Source organism: Scyliorhinus torazame, chromosome 18 (assembly GCF_047496885.1).
Source record: "Scyliorhinus torazame isolate Kashiwa2021f chromosome 18, sScyTor2.1, whole genome shotgun sequence".
NCBI lineage: Eukaryota > Metazoa > Chordata > Chondrichthyes > Carcharhiniformes > Scyliorhinidae > Scyliorhinus > Scyliorhinus torazame.
Window position 1 is genome coordinate 56,709,183 of NC_092724.1, and position 20,710 is coordinate 56,729,892.

At 49.7% G+C, this 20,710-nt stretch overlaps 1 protein-coding gene across 2 annotated transcripts in view; it reads right to left on the bottom strand.

The window, feature by feature from the left end:
- Positions 1–20,710, bottom strand: part of kdm4b (lysine (K)-specific demethylase 4B) — a 1,116,292-nt gene that overhangs the window by 1,064,982 nt on the left and 30,600 nt on the right. The gene's annotated exons all lie outside the window — the stretch shown is intronic.

Sequence of the window (20,710 nt, forward strand, 5' to 3'; positions counted from 1 at the left end):
CGACCCACTTAAGCCCTCACTTCCACCCTATCCCCGTAATCCAATAACCCCTCCTAACCTTTTGGACACTATGGGCAATTTAGCATGGCCAATCCACCTAACCTGCGCATCTTTGGACTGTGGGAGGGAAACTGGAGCACCCGGAGGAAACCCATGCAGACACAGGGAGAACGTGCAGATTCCGCACAGTGAACCAAGCCGGGAATCAAACCTGGGACCCTGGAGCTGTGAAGCAACAGTGCTAGTCACTTGTACTACCGTGCTGCCCATAGCTAACTAGAGAAATTAAGGATAGTTTTAGATTAAAGGTGCAAACAATGTTGCCAAAAATAAATCCGAGATTTGCAAAGGTTTTAAAAATCAGAGGTAAACCAAGCAATTGATCATGAGGGTGTTACAAAAACAAAGGTAGTTTTAAGGGATTATTATTTTTATTGGGAAATATTAGAATTAAGATATAGTTTCAAGTGGCTTTAATTTAATTGTTTTGTATAAGGAGGGGTAAAGCCTGTTTGATTCATGCTGGACAAAATGTGGTTTGTATGTGTGGGGGTTGGGTCAATTCAAACTGTGCTTCTCTTGGGCTTATTGAGGGTTACAGCGTGAAGAGTAAATAGGTTGGCAGAAGTTGCAATGCTGCTTATCAACTGAGGGTCCGTGGAAAGACTTTCGAGTTTAGTTTTTAGCTGAATTTGTTGGCAGTTGAAGGAGGACACCAGGGAGCGAACAGATCTCAATTGTGCCAGAAGAAAGACTGGACAGGACAAGGGATCTGCAAAGAGGCAGACTTCCCAAAGAACCAGATACTGTCCTGATAACCAGGGAATTGGGACAGAGAGAATATCTTAGAAAGACGGAAGTTAAAAGTACAGAGACCAGGATATTGTTCAGTAGAATTTAAGGGAGAAGCAGACAAAGTGTTGCGGGTCAAAGTGGGAAAGTTGGGGCGTCATTCTCCGACACCCCGCCGGGTCGGAGAATGGCCGTTGGCCGCTGTGAATTCTGCCCCCGCCCCTGCCGAAGTCTCCGGTACCGGAGATTGGGCGGGGGCGGGAATCGGGCCGCGCCGGTTGGCGGGACCCCCCCCGCTCAATTCTCCGGCCCGAATGGGCCGAAGTTCCGCCCAGGAATTGCCTGTCCCGCCGGCGTAAATCAAAGCTGGTATTTACCGGTGGGACCAGGCGGCGTGGGCGGGCTCCGGGGTCCTGGGGGGGGGGGGGGCGCGGGGCGATCTGACCCCGGGGGGTGCCCCCACGGTGGCCTGGCCCGCGATCGGGGCCCACCGATCCGCGGGCGGGCCTGTGCCGTGGGGGCACTCTTTCCCTTCCGCCACCGCCACGGCCTCCACCATGGCGGAGGCGGAAGAGACTCACCCCACTGCGCATGCGCGGGAAACTGTCGGCGCCCGCTGACGCTCCCGCGCATGCGCCGCATTTCCGCGCCAGCTGGCGGGGCAACAAACGCCATTTCAGCCAGCTGGCGGGGCGGAAATCCCTCCGGCGCCGGCCTAGCCCCTCAACGTTGGGGCTCGGCCCCCAAAGATGCGGAGCATTCTGCACCTTTGGGCCGGTGCAATGCCCGTCTGATTGGTGCCGTTTTTGGCGCCAGTCGGCGGACATCGCGCTGTTGGGGGAGAATTTCGCCCCAGATTTCAGAGGTAAATCAAAAGTTTGATGTCATTTTCATAGAGTATGGGAATCGATAGTTAAAACAATTGTGAACAGTTTGCACAACAGTCAAGAGAAAGAAATCCTGAAGGATGTCAAAAGGAGCAATGTTTTAAAGGATCATTTGGAAAACCTGGACTGGATGTCAGATTGCAAGTCGCTAATGCAAAGCATTGTTGTGAACGAAGATTTCAAAGCATGTTTTTTTGAGCAGCATGTGGAAACTCTTGTGACAATCATCTGGGAGATTTTGAGGAGAAATCCACAGACATCAACTAGTTTAGAGCAGAGTGTGTAATTGGATAGAGCCAGTTTGTGTGTTCAGAGGGACTTTATGTTACTGAGACCATTGTTCCTTAAGATGGGTTTTAAAATCAGTGGGGGTTTTTTGTCTTTTTTTTCTCTTTTTAAATTTAGAGTACTCAATTTATTTTTCAAATTAATTTAGCGTGGCCAATCCACCTACCCTGCCCATCTTTGGATTGTGGGGGCGAAACACACGCAAACACGGGGAGAATGTGCAAACTCCACACGGATAGAGACCCAGAGCCGGGATCGAACCTGGGACCTCGGCGCCGTGAGGCAGCAGTGCTAACCACTGCACCAACGTGCTGCTGAGAAATCAGTGTTAAGCTTAAAAATAGTGTACATTTGTGACACCAAGGGGAGAACAAAGGAGTATTGTTTAATAATCCATCTTTTCATGTTTAATAAATGTCCTGTGACTGTTCTCCATGGCCTCCAAAGTGAAGTAACGGTTGCAGTCATGTGAGCCAGAGTTCCATTCGGAGATCTTCCTGACCAGTTATAAAACCAACAGGGATTGTATTGAGAAAGAAAATAGAAAATGAGAGCAAACTGCAAAAACAACTATAAAAATAGATGTTAAAACAGACACAAATGTGTAAAAGGAAGAGATTAGCAAAGTAAATTGCATTGGAGACTGTACAGTGAAGGTTCACTGAACTGGTCTGTCTTAATCTGACTTAACAAAAGACTCAAACACATATGGAAATTAGTGGGCAACCATGGGTCTAATGACTGTGATTAACAATGTAATTAATATTAGTAAAGGAACTGATTAAATTAATGGGACAAAAATCCAACAAATCCCCTTTACCCAAGGGTTTTAAAAGAGGTGGTTCCAGAAATAGAGACATTAATTAAGATCTTCCAGAGTTCTATAGATTCAAGAAGTTTCCATAGATTGGAAGGTATCAAATATAGCATCACTACTCAAGAAAGGAAAGAGAGAAAAAACGGAACTATGAACTTCAGCCCGACATTTGTCATGGACAAATTCTGAATCACGGCACTTGTAATATCATGATATGGTCAAGCAAAGTCAACATCATTTTATGAAAGGGAAATCATGATCAACAAATTTATTAGTTTGAAGGTGTAACTGATAGGTTAGATAAAGGGGAACCAGTGGGTGTAGTATATTTGGACCTTCGATAAAGTGCCACACAAGTTAGGGCTCATGTTTGCATGGAATGAGAATTGATAGTTAGAAAATAAATTAGCAATATTCATATTTATGGTTGTAGTTAGGATGGAAAGGTGCAACGAGAGGAGTTCCGCAAGGATCAATGCTTGGGCTTCCATTTAAGGTCTATATGAATAAATTAGGAGGAGTTTGTTATAGCCAGGTTGGCTGAGGATACAAAGTTACGTAGGAAATTAAGCTGTGAGGAGGGCATTATGTCAAGATGAAAATAAATCCAAAACTGTATATATAGAATTAAGTACACATCTCAAAACGTGATTGCTTTTTGCTATTTTTACAATTGATTTATTTTGAACCAAAGTCACAAGTCATGTGATCACAGGATTGGTCCCTTGTTCTGGAAGCCACCAACAGGTAGTATAAGAACAAAATAATTCTCTCTCATTAAAGTGGAATCTCACACCTGATTGTAAAGACATTATAATCACAAAGCCAGGGAACTCGCAGATTGAAGCTAGTTATGCCTGCAGAAACTTCTCACACAACTGGAACTATCCAGATCCATTTCAAATGGATATTTATTACTTGCATCTTGAAAAGCTTATCCCTCTAGCACAGTCAGAGAGGCTGCCTAGACAATGGCTTCTGGACACAGGAACCTCAATATGGGTAGTAACACTTCCAAAAGCTAATGGCTGGGACATGATCAGTCCCGAAATCAAAGCCAGTTCAACTCTAGATAAACATCAATATTGAAATCATTGTGGAGAAAAGTCACATGACTCAAAGTGACCATGTTGAAATCACTATATCCCTTTGAGGTCTGAAACCTCAAGTCTGTGGATTAACATCCAACTGGTGAACACCAAGAAGCAGAACTCCAGGCTGAAGAATAGCCTGCTCCTCGAAGCCCGTCTCTGTTGGAAGATTTCCTACCATTGCTTGCAGAACCGACCCAGTGTACCAACTCCATCCTGCAGTATCGGCACCAACCATAAAGTGAACTCTACAACGCCAATCTTCAGCCAGCTGAACTTGAGCTGCTACATGAAAGAACTCTTCATTGGACTCTGACAATCACAAGAACTAATATTCATTTCTGTGGTTCTTTAACTGTTACTATCTATAGTTTAAAATTTTATTTTCTTCAAACATGTGTAGTGGAGGGGTCATTGCAAACAATCCTTTCCTAAGTCTGAATGTGAAAAAACTAACCTTGCGAGTTGATCATAATACAAGTTTGGTGTGACTTGTTAGTAAATTAGATCACACAAACTAAGGTTTGCTGAAATGTGCCTGAGCCGATTTAAAATTAATTCAAAATACCATCTGCTTACAGACAGTTGGTGAGAGAAGTTCAGTTTTCTCTGCCCTGTCCACAACAATGTAGAAAGGCTGCAAAGAGATATAGGTCAGTTAAGCACCTGGGCAAAACATGACAGATTAAGTATAATGAGTAGTGCAAAACTATCCACTTTGGGATGATTCGAAAATTACAAGAGAAAGGCGTTAGATTGGTTAAGTTTTCAGAGGAATTTGGGTGTCCTGGTACATCAATCACAGAATGTTAACATGTAGCTACAGCAAAAAATTAGGAAGGTAAATTGTTTCCAGCTTTTGTTGCGAGGGGTTTGGAGTAAGAACTTCTTGCTGAAATTCAATAATTTAATAATCTTTATTGTCACAAGTAGGCTTAAATTAACACTGCAATGAAGTTACTGTGAAAAGCCCCTAGTCGCCACATTCAGGCGCCTGTTCGGGTACACAGAGAGAATTCAGAATGTCCAAATTACCCAACAGCAAGTCTTTCGGAACTTGTGGGAGGAAACCGGAGCACACGGAGGAAACCCATGCAGACACAGGTAGAACGTGCAGACTCCACACAGACAATGTCCCAAGCCAGAATCGAACCTGGGACGCTGGAGCTGTGAAGCAACAGTGCTAACCAGTGTGCTACCATGCCGCCCATAATTATATATTGTTTAGTGAAATTACAAGGGTGAGCTACTTTAATGTCACGAGCCACACCACTCATCATTGGGAGTGGTAGTTAAGCTTCACCCACTGCACAGCCTTATCTGTTAAATTGTCTGAATTGCAATTTAACATAAAACTGAAGGTAAATATTACTAATCTCTCCTTGCCACTAAACTTTTAAAACCAAATCAAATTTTAGGAATACAGCAAATATTTGTATTGCCCTTGAGCAGTGCGAGAGCATTAAAACATTTTGACTTCTTTGTTTTACTTTGGGCATCTCGTTGGATGACTTCACCACGGGTTACAGCAAGAGACAACAGTAATAAAGGCACATTTTTTGTTCACAATTCTGAAAACAAAGTTTTCTATCTCCCTATCCAGTCTTATTCACTACTTGCTGGGGGGTTACAGTACATGGATAAAACCTTTATTGATTCTTCTGCTGCATGCTATGCTTTGCCCAATGCAGTCATACCATGAAATCTCAACTTGCATAATATGACAAATCAGACTATGACTGATTGGCATGACACTGAATTCCAAAGAATTATATTCACGTGGCATAACTATTCCATCAAGATTGTGTGCGAGATCTGTTGCAGTTTTATAATTAAAGGCAGCACTGCAGTAAATTTGAGAAACTCTGCCAGGAGCCATGTGGAACATGATGCAAATTTGTAAGTAATTAGATCAAAATGGTATTGCGTCATTGATTACAAGTGCTTAAATTGCATTGATGGTGGAATTTTTTAATTCTTTTGCATATTGCAATTATACAGTTTGCTCTCTGAAGTAGTTTAAGTAAATTAGAGCACAGTTCATCACCTACAGGATTTACCAAACTTCGAGCCACAGAACCCCTAGTGGCCTACCAAGAGCATCAGGGAACACCAAGCATTTTCATAAAGCTGGCACCGTTTTGCACACATGCACAAACACACTCAACCTCCCTGTAATGTTCTTGTCAGATGGCCTGATTTATATTACAAGAACACTTGTAGCTAAAGCTATAAACGATTTATTAACATTGTGGGTCAAGTATATACAAAACAACAGATGAATAACATTTATGAACATGCACTAACCACGATCTCTCTCCCAGCTCCCTAGTCAGTCTGAGGTCGCCTGACTCTAACATTCACTAGACTCCTAGTGGACCAGATGAAGTGGAGTGCATCGGAGAGGACCTCCTGCCAGCGGGAGACTTCTAGACCGTATGGCCAGGAGGACGGCCTTCCAGACCCTCGCATTCTCCCTCTCCACCTATCCGTTGCCCCGGGGGTTGTAGCTGGTCGTCCTGCTGGAGGCGATGCCCTTGCTGAGCAGGAACTGACGCAACTCGTCGCTCATGAAGGAGGAACCTCGGTCGCTATGAATGTAGGTGGCGAACCCGAGCAAGGTGAAAAGACTGTGCAGGGCCTTGATGACGGTGGGATAGGTAATGTCAGGGCATGGAATGGCAAAGGGGAATCTTTTATTTATTTATTTTTTTTATTCTCCTCATTTTTCATATTTTCTCCCACATTTACATCCATCAACAATAAACAATAATCAGCAAGATATGTCAGTCCCCATAATAACAACGATCCCATCTACCCACCAACCCCCAAACCTCAACCCGCATGTTTACATAAACAAATGACAACAAGGAATCAGGGATTACCCGTAGTCACCCTTAATCTTACACAGCTCTCTCACCTCCTCTCCCCCCCCCCTCCCCCCCAACCCACCCTAGGGCTCCAGCTCCTCCCGTCCACTGCCTCTTGTAAAACTCCTCCTCCCAACCTCGGTTCCTTCCCCCCAACTTTCCATCCCGGCTAGACCACTCGGACCCTGTTCTGCCAGGCTCCGATGGCCGCAGCCCCTCCCCCCCCACCTCACTCCCGTTCACTGGCCGGCTTAAACCGGCCAGCGTGGAGGCCCCCGCCCGGGTCCCTTTCCCACTTGCCCGGCCCTAGGAAAGCCCAAAGATCCCCTTTTAGCACACAAACCCCGCATATCCACCTACACCCCAAAGAACCCTCATTTTGAGCGAAAGTCCCATCCCTTCCCTTGTCCAAATATATACCACACTGGCTCCTTTAGTCTCTACACCCGCACGCAGTGATACAAAAAAGAAGAAAATACAGTCATGAGGTTACATCGGCACATGGCCATTCCTCAATTTGTCAGTTCTGCCACAGTCCTTCTGCTTTCGCAAACTCCTCCGCTGCTTCCGCCGTTCCAAAATAAAAGTCCCTGAGCTTGTAAGTCACCCTCAGCTTCGCTGGATATACAATGTCGCTCCGCACCTTGCTAATGTACAGTGCCCTCTTCACCCGGTTGAAGGCAGCCCGCCTCCTTGCCAGCTCCACCGTAAAGTCCTGGTATACACGTATACCAGCTCCAGCCCACTGCACCACCCGCTCCTGCTTGGCCCAGCTCAGGACCTTCTCCTTCACACTGTACCTACGGAAGCACAGAGTCACTGTACTTGGCGGCTCACTCGCCTTTGGTACAGGCCTCCACGAGCGATGAGCCCGATCCAGTTCATATCGGGAGGGATCCTCCCCCTCCCCCAATAGTTTTGCCAGCATCGTGGCAAAATACTCAGTCGGCTTCGGTCCTTCAACTCCTTCGGGCAGCCCCACAATCCTCAAATTCTGTCGCCTGGATCTGTTTTCCAGGTCTTCCATTTTTCCCTCGCAGATCCTTGTTAGTATCCATCACCTTCCGCATCTCTTTCCCCATCGAGGCAAGTTGATCACCGTGCTGCAATAACGTCTCCTCCACTTCCTTCAGCACCTCCCCTTACTCTCGCACCTCCGCCACTGCGCTCGCCACCTCCGTCCTCACCGGGGAAACCGCCTCCTCCACCAGCACACAACCTCCCTCATCTCCTTCCTCACCCTCTCCATGCATTTCGCAATCTGCACCAACTGCTTTTCAAATTCCGCAGCCATCACCTTAGTTATTTCTTCAGCCATAAGCAGTGCGGCCTTCCCTGGTGCTCCAGCCTCCATTTTCCTTGGTGACCCCACGGTGACCTTTCCACTCCCCGACGGACCTTCAGCTGTTTTTTTTTCCGGCCGTTTTCTTGCTCATCCTCGACATTTTTCTTTGTACTTTTTTTTCCTCCTGTGTCTTCACTGTGCCACCTCCGTGCCGTCTCCCTGCTTCTGCCGCCTCCGTGGACCCTGGGACCGGGCTTAAAGCCCCGAAAATGCCGTTGCCGAACGGGAGCCCTCCATTGTGCGGCCGCCTCCCGCCCGCCGTCACCGGAAGTGCAAAGGGGAATCTTGAGTACTCGTTAACAATGTTGAGGAAGTACACGTTACGATCAGTGGAGGGGAGGGGCCCTTTGAAATCGAAGCTGAGACGCTCAAAGGAGCGAGATGCCTTTACCAGGTGCACTGTGTCTGGCCGATAGAAGTGCGGCTTGCACTCCGCGCAGACCTGGCAGTCCCTGGTCACGGTCCTGACCTCCTCGATGGAGTAAGGCAGGTTGCGAGCCTTGATAAAATGAAAAAAACGGGTGACCCCCAGGTGACAGATGTCATTGTGGAGGGCCCGGAGTCGGTCAACTTGTGCGCTGGCACATGTACCGCGGGATAGGGCATCTGGGGACCCATTGAGCTTCACAGGTCAATAAAAGATATCGTAGTTGTAGGTGGAGAGCTCAATCCTGCACCTCAGAATCCTGTCATTCGTGATCTTGCCCCGCTGTGTGTTATTGAACATGAAGGCAACCGACCGTTGGTCAGTGAGGAGAGGGAATCGCCTGCCGGCCAGGTAATGCCTCCAATGTCACACAGCTTCTACAATGGCTTGGGCTTCCTTTTCGACGGAGGAGTGTCGAATTTCGGAGGCATGGAGGGTACAGAAGAAAGCCATGGGCCTGCCTGGTTGAGGGTAGCGGCCAGCGCAAAGTCCGACACATCGCTCTCCACCTGGAATAGAATGGACTTGTCCACAGCGTGCATCGCGGCTTTGGCGATAACTGCCATGATGCGGTTGGAGATCAGGCGGGCCTCAGCCGTCAGGAGAAAAACTGTGGATTTAATAAGCAGGCGGGCCTTGTCCACATAATCGGGGACCCACTGGGCATAGTACAAGAACCCCAGGCATCTCTTCAGGGCCTTGGGGCAGTGGGGGAGGGGGAGTTCCCGGAGGGGGCGCATGCGGTTGGGGTCAGGCGCTAGGACTCCGTTTTCCACAAGGTAGCCAAGGATGGCTAGGCGGGTTGTGCAGAAAACGCATTTTTCCTTATTGTAGGTGAGATTCAGGAGTTTGGCGGTGTGGGGGAAGTGCCGGAGGTTTTCGTCATTGTCCTGCTGGCCGCAGGTGGTGACATTATCTAAGTACGGGAACGTGGCCCGCAGCCCGTACTGATCAACCATTCAGTCCATTTCCCGTTGGAAGACCGAGATCCCATTGGTGACGCCGAAGGGAACCCGGAGGAAGTGGTAGAGGTGGCCATCTGCCTCGAAGGCAGTGTATTGGCGGTCCTCCGGGCGGATAGGGAGCTGGTAGCACACGGACTTCAAGTCAACTGTGGCGAAGACTCAAAACTGCGCAATTTGATTGACCATGTCAGATATGCGGGGGAGGAGGTACGCATCGAGCTGCGTGTACCGGTTGATGGTCTGACTGTAGTCGATGACCATCCGGTGCTTCTCCCCAGTCTTGACGACCAGCACTTGGGCTCTCCAGGGGCTGGTACTAGCCTCAATGATCCCCTCTCGTCAGAGTCGCTGGACCTCCGACCTGATCAAGGTCCTATCCCGGGCACTGTATCGCCTGCTCCTAGTAGCGACGGGCTTACAGTCTGGGGTGAGGTTAGCGAAGAGCAAGGGTGGGGCGACCTTAAGGGTCGCGAGGCTTCAGACGGTATGGGGGGGGGGGGGCTGCCGAACTTTAAAGTAAGGCTTTGGAGTTGGCACTGGAAGTCGAGCCCCAGTAATAGGGCAGCGCAGAGATGGGGATGGACGTACAGTTTGAAGTTAGTGTACTCTACGCCTTGTACAGTAAGGGTCGCGACACAGTACCTCCGGATTTCTACTGCATGTGATCCGGAAGCCAGGGAGATTTTCTGGGTCGCGGGTAAGATTGGGAGGGAACAGCCCCTTACCGTATCTGGGTATATGAAGCTGCCTGTGCTCCCGGAGTCGAAAAGGCAGGCCGTCTCGTGCCCGTTGATCGATCATCGTCGATTTTGTGAGGTGATGAGGCCGGTCGAGCATGATGGAGGCGAGCTTCGAAAGGTGATGGGTAGGCCGGTCGGAGGTAGCGGCGGCCAGCGTACGATCAGGTAAGCAGGGCTCCCGGGAGGCTGCAGAGTGGTCCCAAGGTGGCGGCCCCCATGGGTCACACGTGGTGGGTGCATCGGAGATGGCGTCAAAGATGCCAGCCCCCGTGGGTCACATATTGCGGGTGAAGTACAAAATGGCGTTAAAGATGGCGGGCCCCATGGTCGCACGTGGCGGCCAAAATCGAAGATGGTGGTGCCCACGGGTCGCACGGCAGCTGGGTGCGGCCCCGACAGGCAGCAGGCAGTGCTGCTGGGCCCAGAAGCTTTAGGGAGAGATCGGGCCTGGCAGGCTTTCGCAAAGTGGCCCTTCCTCCCACACCTGTTGCAAGTCGCGTTCCGTGCAGGGCAGCGTTGTCAGGGATGATTACCCTGGCCGCGAAAGTAGCACTTGGGGCTTCCGGCGTTGGCGGGCTGCTGCGCGGCACAGGCTTGCGCCGCACCCGGGCCGGATGATGGTGGCGCCCACGAGGTCCACGAAGGTGCCGCGCAGTCGGAGGTGTAGGCCTCCATGTTCTGGTAGGCCACCTCCAGCGAGTTTGAGAGCTGCACTGGATTGGATAGAGTTCCAGCCTGGAACTGGATTTATACACTGCCTGCCTGCCTCCCTGCATTTCCATAGCCTGCAGCAGAAGGAGAGGAGGGGCCTGCAGCAGAAGGAGAGGAGAGGACGGGACTGTTTGCTGCCTGTTCCATCTACAGGGCCTTGGAGCTGGGACTGCTTGCAGTATGCTGACCGTTTCATCTGCAGAGCCCTAGGGCCTGAGGCCTCCCAGAAAACAGGAGGTTGCGGCAACACTTGGAAGGGGACGAAGAGGAGAAGAAGGTTGGTGCAACTGGACTTTTGTTTTCATCTGTCGATTACGCCGAGAGGGGATAATATCCGTGGACTGTTTTGCTGGGCCGAAGACCCTGTCCCCCACCCACTCGCTGCTGGATCGAAGACCTTTTGGGGACCAGCCCGCAAGACTTTCCTCAGCACCGGCCTGTCTTTCTGTGCCTTACCTTCCTGCTCCTCCCTTCCCTTTCCTCCCTTGTACTTGGGGCACACCGCAATCCGTCCCCGTGCCCCGTCCTCCTGTGCCTTTCTCCTCTTCCCCCCCCCCCCCCCCCCCCCCCTTCCTCCTCCACTTCACTTACTCTCTCCCTCCCCTTTCTCCCCTATCGTCAACCACTGACCGGGATGGCAACAACGACACCTACACCGGTGATGGGGCCCCCTACAGCCACCTATACAGGAGTGGTGACTTCCACCCTCCCACCGTTCCCAGGGCTAGGTCACCGTTTCGCCTCATGAGAAGTGCTATGCCCACCCCACCATGTCAATCGAGGCCTGTGCCTGTGCTACGGCCAAAGTTGTTGGCCCTTCAGCCATAGTTGCAACCTCAAAAGGTGTATGGCAAAGCTGTCTTCTTTTTGAGAGCCGACCGGGCGGTCCACCTCGCCTTGAAAAAAGGGTTCACGCTGGGCAGGATATCTACCTGGCAATGGATCTGCTGGAGGCCAATGCCAAGAGAGTTGTTCTTGCTAATGTCCCGCCTTTCATTCCCACAGAGCTCCTCCTCATCCACCTCCATCAATTGGGGGAGGTACGGTAAGGGGCGATACCGCTCCCGCTCGGTCTCAAAGACTCCACCCTCAAGCATATTTTCTCCTTCCGGCACGAGGTTTGCCTGGCCCGGGAGGAGTTCCTGGAAGGGGCTTTTGAGATCCTTTTTGGGGACAAAACCTACCCCATCTTCTGGTCCGCGGGTGGTGTGTGGTGCCATGCCTGCAAGAAGTTGTGGCATATTAGAAAAAATTGCCCCAGCTCTAACACTGTGCTGATGGTGCCGCCACACCCTCTACTTCCACTGACGTGAAGGGGACAGCGCATGCCTGAAGGCTGAGAAAAAGACCAACAGGAGGATTCGCCAGCGGTTTGGATCCTTCTGACCCTGACTGACCCAGTGCCTCTGGCTACTGACTCGGGTGCAACTTTTACTCCTCACCCGGCATTGTGGATAGCACAATTGATTCACAGCTCCAGGGTCCCAGGTTCGATTCTGGCTTGGGTCACTATCTGTGCGGAGTCTGCAATCCTCCCAGTGTGTGCGTGGGTTTCCTCCAGGTGCTCCGGTTTCCTCCCAGTCCAAAGATGTGCAGGTTAGGCGGATTGGCCATGATAAATTGCCCTTGGTGTCCAAAATTGCCCTTAGTGTTGGGTGGGGTTACTGGGTTATGGCGATAGGGTGAAGGTGTTGACCTTGGGTAGGGTGCTCTTTCCAAGAGCCGGTGCAGACTCGATGGGCTGAATGGCCTCCTTCTGCACTGTAAATTCTATGATATCACCCAGCAACACCCTCAGCCCGGTGACATTTTGCCATCGGATGCCGGGCTCGGCGACACTTCTGTAGTGAGGTGTGCAACTTCAAACCAGAGAGTGCTCTGTCCCAGCCACAAATTCTGGAGAGAAGCATTGAGGGACAAGGAGTCAGCCTGGAGGGGCCTCCAGTGATAGAGGTCTCCCCGGTGTGTGATCCTCTCCCCCGCAAACGGCGTCACTCCAGGTTCTTTTCCATAAATGTCATGCCCAGTCCCCGAAAGAAAAGGGCGGGGGTGTAATGACTTAGGCCAGGGCTTTGAGATTGGCCAATTAGAATAGAATTCCCCGATTAGTGGCCCAATCAGGGAACCCCTTTCTGTGTATATAACCGGGAGTGTCAGAAACCTGTTTGTCAACAGCTGCCACATATTGAGGGTAAGCCACCGACAGGCAAAATGCCTTTATTCGGAAAGCTAGACTCTTTTGACCCTGCAGTGGAAGACTGGGCCCAATATGTAGAGCGGATGAAGCACTTCTTTAGAGCAAACGATATAATTCCCGGATGAAAAGCCATGGGTCATTCTGCTGACCGCATGTGAGTTAGCAGTCTTTGCCATTATGCGCAGTCTAGTTTTTCTGGAGGCACCGGACACACAAACTTTCCAGGAATTGACGGACTTAGTAAAAAAAAAAAAAAGAGTACTTTGACCCTAAGCTACCTCTGATCCTGCGAAGGTATCGGTTTTACTCAGCATTCCAAGACACTGGGGAGTCAGTTACAAACTTTTTAAACAAGATTAAGGTGATTAGCAGAGGCATGTGAATTTGGCCTGATGCTAAATGAGATGCTCCGCGACCGTTTGGTATGTGGAATAAATAATTTAACAAGACAGAAACATCTGTTAGCAGAGGCTGAGCTGGATTGCAAACGAGCATTGCAGCTGGCTTTGTCCTTAGAAAAAGCAGCAAGCGAAGCGCATGAGTTACAGGGTATTCCGATGGAGGTAGACGCCCATACCAGCAAAACTGAGTTAAGGGATTACCGTTGGGGGATAGGCAACTGCATCCCTATCCTCCGGAACGATGCGGATACGAAGTCAACCAGGCCCACTCGCAGAAGCCCTCCCAAGCAAGGGAAAATTAGGTCCAGGCAGCCAGCAGCCCCTGCAGCCTTTCGCCCGGAAAAATATTGTATTTGTTGCCAGAGATCTGAGCCAGAAAGGAGAAATAGGAGCCCAAAACCATCATCTTGGAGAAGGTCACGTAGGCCTGGGTACAGGAGAATGCATACCCTAGAAGCCCCACCGACCTCCAACGAGGAACAATTAAATTGTGTAACGATGGTGAAATCGAACCCATTAAATTATCTATAAGGTTGAATGGACGTCCCACACTGGAGCAGCCATATCAGTGATAGGGGAAACAGTATTCAATAAAATTCACACTGGACTCCAACCCTTATTCCTAACCTGGACCTCGGCAAAACTGAGGACATACTCAGGGGAACCACTGAGAGTGTTGGGCACAACGCATATAACTGTGGCTTATGGAGAGCAACTGGTTCGGCTCCTTTAATGGTAGTGAAAGATGTGGGGCCAAGCTTATTGGGACGAAACTGGCTAAAAGAGATCCAGCTGAAAAATGGTCGCCTGAGCGAACCCCTGTGCAAATACCAAGATTTTCCGAGAAGGGCTTGGAACAATAAAGGAAGGAAAGGCGACATTGCATGTAGATCCAGAGGCAGTCCCAAAATTCTACAAGGCCCCACCAGTACCCTTTGCATTAAGCAGAAAGTAGATATGGAAATAAACCGATTAGTGCATGAGGGAATAATAAAACCGGTCCAGTTTGCAGAGTTGGCGGCACCCGTGCTGCCTATCCTTCAGCCGGACAGCTCGGTCCGCCTTTGTGGAGATTTCAAACAAACGATTAATCGCTATTCCCAACTGGACAAATACCCAATACCCCAGATTGAGGATTTGTACGCAAAGCTGGCTGGAGGACTCCTATTTTCAAAGCTGGATATGAGCCACGCATATCTACAGCTGAAGCCGGACGAAGAGTCCCAAAAATTCTCAATGATGAAGGGCCTTTTTCAGTCTACAAGATTACCCTTCGGGGTATCGTCAGCTTGTGCGATATTCCAGAGGAAATGGAGAATATATTGCAAGGGCTACCACAAGTCGCCATTTACCTGGACGACGTCCTCATTACAGGAACAACAAAGGCAGAACACCTACAAAACCTGGAGGAAGTCGTTTGGAGGTTTTCAGCAGCAGGCGTGCGCTTAAAGAGGGAGAAATGTGTTTTCCTAGCACCTCGAGTGACCTATCTGGGGTACAAGATTGACAAATCAGGGTTACACCCTTTGAAGGATTCGGTGAGGGCGATTAAAGATGCTCCAGCCCCCACCACAATCCAGGAGTTAAGGTCTTTTTTAGGACTGGTGACATATTATGGAAAGTTCATACAGAATAGAGCTTCCATCTTTGACCCTCTACATCAATTACTTAAAAAGGGGCAAGCCTGGGAGTGGTCCACCTGCCAAGACAGGGCTTTCAAGAAGATAAAAGAACAACTTTTCTCGGAGAACGTCTTGGTACACTACGATCTCAGGAAAAGAGTTGGTGCTCACGTGTGCCGCGTCTCCATATGGTGTTGGTGCAATTTTGGCACACACAGGACAAAACAGACAGGAACGACCTATAGCGTTTGCTTCCAGGATGCTGGCAGCAGCAGAACGAAAGTACGCCCAAATCGAAAAGGAAGGACTGGCTGTGATCTTAGCGGTGAAGAAATTTCACCAGTACTTGTACGAGCGGAAATTCATTATATTTACAGACGACAAGCCAAGACGACAAAGCAATAGCTTCGGCGCGGATCCAACGCTGGGGCCTAGTACTGGCGGTGTACAAGTATCCACTGGAGCATCGGCCAGGAACCCAAGTGGCAAACACCGATGCACCAAGCAGGCTGCTATTACCGGAAGCCCCGCCATTACTACCCAAAATAGAGGAAACGGTAATGACGTTACATTTCCTGGACACCCTTCCAGTGGCCACACAAAACATTTGTTTATGGACCCAAAGGGACCCGGCTTTATTAAAAATAAAACACATGGTGCTAACTGGGGAGATGGTAAGACCGGTCAATGTGGAATTCCACCCTTACTGGAGCAGAAGAGAGCAGATCACCGTGGAAGACAGGATCCTGCTATAGGGGGCTCGAGTAATAGTTCCAAGTCAAGGCCGACGAGCCATACTGGCTGAACTACATCATGGGCACCCAGGAGTCTCAAATGAAGACGCTGGCCAGAAGCTATGTCTGGTGGCCCGGGCCTGGACACAGACATAGCGGCATTGGTAGGTCAGTGCCAAGAATGCCAACAAGAGCAGAAGGTGCCACTGGCAGCCCCGTTGCACCCATGGGATTGGCCAGGTAGACCATGGTCGCGACTTCATGTCAATTTTGCAGGCCTGTTTATGGGTTCAATGTTTTTTATAACAGTAGACGCCCATTCCAAATGGCTGGACGTCTACAACACCTCGGTTGCAACTCATGGTATTCCGGAGGTGTTAAGTTTCGGATAATGCATCGGTTTTCACCAGCCAGTACTTCGCAAAATTTATGAAGTCGAATGGCATTCGGCACATAAGGACGGCACCATACCACCCGGCATCGAATGGTTTGGCGGAGAGAGCCGTCCAGACCTTAAATGTCGGGTTGAAGAAACAGTCAGCAGCATCATTGGACACCAAACTGTCGCGTTGGCTATTTGACTACAGAACAACTCCACACGCCACAACGGGACTAGCACCGACGGAGCTACTCATGGGCAGACTACTCCAAACCCAGCTGAGTCTACTATTCCCAAATTTAGGTGGCAGAATAGAGCAACACCATGAGGCCCAATGCAGGAGCCACGACAACACTCGCCGAGAAAGGCAGTTTAACACAGATGAAAATGTATGGGTCAGAAATTATGCGAATGGCCCCACATGGGTAGCAGGAACAGTCAAGGCCAGGACTTGTGGGAAAACATGTAATAAAGAAACACCTGGACCAAGTGCAGGCCTCAGATTTGTTTCCTCCTCCAGAGCTGACTCAGACCAGCATACCAAGGACCGTGGAGTGTCCTCCCCAACAAACTATTCACGCCCCTCCGACACCACTGGTGAGGACATCAGACTCGGATATGGACACCGTGGATGAGTGGCCCAATGTGGTGGAGGATTCGGGCCCAGAGAACGACTGTCCGAAGGCTGTCAGCCGCCCAGTGTCGGAAGCGGAGGGTGCACATGAGGTTCTCTGCAGTGATGTGCAGGGATCACTCGTGCCTGTCGACCCTCACCCGTCTGGGAGACTCCTGTAATCTGGCACATTATAATTGTTTTTCCGCCTCCGTAGATAGTTCAGGCAGTGTCCTATTGGGCCCTCCCCACCACCCTCCTTTCCCCTCTCTCCCCACCACACTCCTTTCCTTTCTCTTCTGTTGGTACAGAGGTGAGGGTATCTGGTCTCTCCAGCGCAAAGTTTAGTGCTTGTACCATTTGCTTTTTGTACAACTGTGTTGCAAACTGTTTTAATAATCAGAGTACCCTACACCCCCTCCCCGTACGTTGGTACTGAGGGGAAGGCACTCTGTTTCTCCAACACAAAATTAGTGTTTGTACTGTTTGGCCTTGTATATTTTTTTTTAAAAACTGTTTTAAACATATGACCAATCCACTTACCCTGCACATTTTTGGGTTGGGAGGGCAAGACCCACGCTGACACGGGGAGAATGTGCAAACTCCACACGGACAGTGATCTAGAGCCGGGATCGAACCCAGGTCCTCGGCGCCGTGAGGTAGCAGTGCTAACCATTGCACTACCCTCTATAATGTTATTTAGACTGAATGAAAAGCCATGCCTTTCCCAGCATCCCTACAGCCCAAACTGCAACAGTGTGCTATAAAGGCAGCTTGCAGATGCCTCCTGTAATCCTACTGACAAAATCTGCAAAATTGATCCTTGAGTAGCTGCCAACTTTAAAGAAAGGTCTGTTTGTAATATCAGGTGGTTACGGTCTTTTGAAGAGAGTGCTTTTAAGATTTCAAGTAAGTTGTTGGAAAATGGAAGAATCCAATTTTTCCATTTGGTTTAACACCATCATTTTCATAGAATCTCTACAGTGCAGAAGGCAGCCATTCGGCCCATCAATCCTGCACCAACCCTCTGAAAGAGCCCACACCCTTGCCCTATCCCCATAACCCCACCCAATCTTTGGACACCAAGGGGCAATTTAGCATGGCCAATCCAAATAACCTGCACAGCTTTGGACTGTGGGAGAGAGCCGGAGTTCCTGGACGAAACCCACACAGCCACGGGGAGAATGTACAAACTCAACAGTCACCCAAGGCTGAAATTGAACCCGGGTCCCTGGCGCTGTGAAACAGCAGTTTGTTTGTTTTGTTTTTTTTTAAATTATTTTTATTCAGGTTTTTAATCGAAATAAAATTTTTACATTACCATTAACAACATTTAACAAAACAAGATAACATTTAACAAAACAAGACAACCATTAACAACATTTAACAAAACAAGGTGAACGTTAACATTATATTTTTAAAAAAGGAATATGCAGTAAGTAAACATTTCCCCACCTTCCCCCCCCCCCCCCACCCCCGGATTGCTGCTGACATTTTAATGCTCTCCTAGAAAGTCGAGGAACGGCTGCCATCTCCGAGAGAACCCCATCATGGACCCTCTCAAGGCAAACTTTATTTTCTCAAGACGAAAAAACCCAGCCAGGTCACCAACCCAGGGCTCCACAATCGGGGGCTTCGACTCTCTCCACATTAAAAGGATCAGTCTCCGGGCTACCAGGAAGGCAAAGGCCAAAGCCTCTTTCGCTTCCTGAACTCCCAGATCATCTGACATACGAAAGATCAATATCTCTGGACATTGCCTTAGCAAATCCCTGCCAGAATCCTTTGAGAGCCGGACATGCCCAGAACATATGGACATAGTTCGCTGGGCTTCCCGCACATCTATCCTCAACGCCAAAGAACTTGCTCATTAACGCTGCCGTCATGTGTGCCCGATGGACCACCTTAAACTGAATTAAGCTAAGCCTGGCACATGAGGAGAATTAACCCTGCTTGGGGAATCAGCCCACAGGCCCGCATCCAGCTCCCCACCTAGCTCCTCCTCCCACTTGTCCTTAGGTTCCACCACTGGGGTTTCCTCCGCCTCCTGTAGTTCTTAGTAGATGTCCGACACCTTCCCCTCCCCGACCCAGGTGCCAGAGACCACCCTATCATGTATCCTACGTGGGGGTAGCAACGGAAATGCCATCACCTGTTTTTTTTTTAAAGAAAGGCGCGTATCTGAAGGCATTTCCATGGGGCAGATTAAATTTTCCTCCAGTGCCTTCAAGCTGGGAAAAGTCCCGTCTATGAACAGGTCCCCCATCCTTTTAATACCTGCCCTATGCCAGCTTTGAAACCCTCCGTCTATCTTGCCCGGAACAAATCTGTGATTGTTGCGTATCGGGGTCCAAACTGAGGCTCCTTCCACCTTCCTGTGCCTTCTGCACTGACCCCCAAATCCTTAGTGCCGCCACCACCACCGGACTTGAGGCGTAGCGTGCCGGCGAGAACGACAGAGATGCCGTAACGAGTGCCCCTAAGCTGATGCCTTTGCATGACGCTGCCTCTAACCACTCCCACGCCGACCCCTCCCCCAATACCCATTTCCTAATCATGGTTATATTAGCCGCCCAGTAGTAGCTGCAAAAATTCGGCAGCGCCAGCCCATTCTCTCTTCTACCCCCCCCCCCCCCCCCCCCCCCCCGGGACTGCGCTCTAGAAACAGTCTCTTTACTCGCGGGGTCTTATTTGCCCATACAAATCCCAAAATGATCTTGTTCACCCGCTTAAAGAAGGTCTTAGGGATGAAGATGGGAAGGCACTGGAAGACAAAAACAGACATCTGGGGAGGATATCATCATAACGGTCTGCACCCTCCCCGCTAGAGAAAGCGGGAGCATGTCCCACCTTTTAAAGTCCCCCTCCATCAGCTCTACCAGCCGGGATAAGTTAAGCTTGTGCAGGGCATCCCAGTTTAGAGTCACCTGTATGCCTAGGTACCGAAAGCTCTTCTTCTCCGCTAGCCTCTCTCTCTCCGCTCTTTCTTTCTTCTCCCTATGGGATCTGATAGAAATTAACTCCCGTCTGATAACTGCTTTCAGAGCCTCCTAAACCGAAGTCGCTGTTATCTCCCCCGTATCGTTGGTTTCCAAGTAGTTTTGGATGTTCCTATTTATCTGCCCGCAAACCTAGTCATCCGGCAGCAGTCCCACATCTAACGTCTAGAGTGGGCCCTGCCCTCTCTCTTCACCAAGTCGCAAGTCCATCCACTGCGGAGCACTGTCAGAGACTGCAATGGCCGAGTACTCCGTCCCCTCCACCCTTGGGATTAACGCCCTGCTCACAACAAAAAAGTCTATCCGAGAATAAACTTTGTGAACGTGGGAGAAAAAAAAGAGAGAACGCCTTCGCCCTCGGCCGAGACCCCTCAGTTGCTTAGCCACTGCCAGTCACTTTCCTGACCTGGACTTTGACCGGTCCAATACAGGGTCAATGACTGTGTTAAAGTAACCCCCCATGATCAAATGATGTGACTCTAAGTCCGGGATTTTACCCAGCATGCGTCTCATGAATTCCACGTCATCCCAGTTTGGGGCGTAGACGTTCACTACCACCACCCTGGTCCCCTGCAGCTTTCCACTCACCATTATGTATCTGCCTCCTTTATCAGCCACAATACTCCCTGCCTCAAATGCCACCCGTTCACTGACCAGAATTGCTACCCCTCTGGTCTTTGAATCCAGCCCCGAATGGAACACTGGCCCACCCATCCCTTTCTCAATCTTGTTTGATGGGCGAGTTTTAAATGAGTCTCCTGTAGCATGGCTACGTCTGCCTTTAACCCCTTTAGGTGTGAGAACACGCGAGCCCTCTTGACCGGGCCATTCA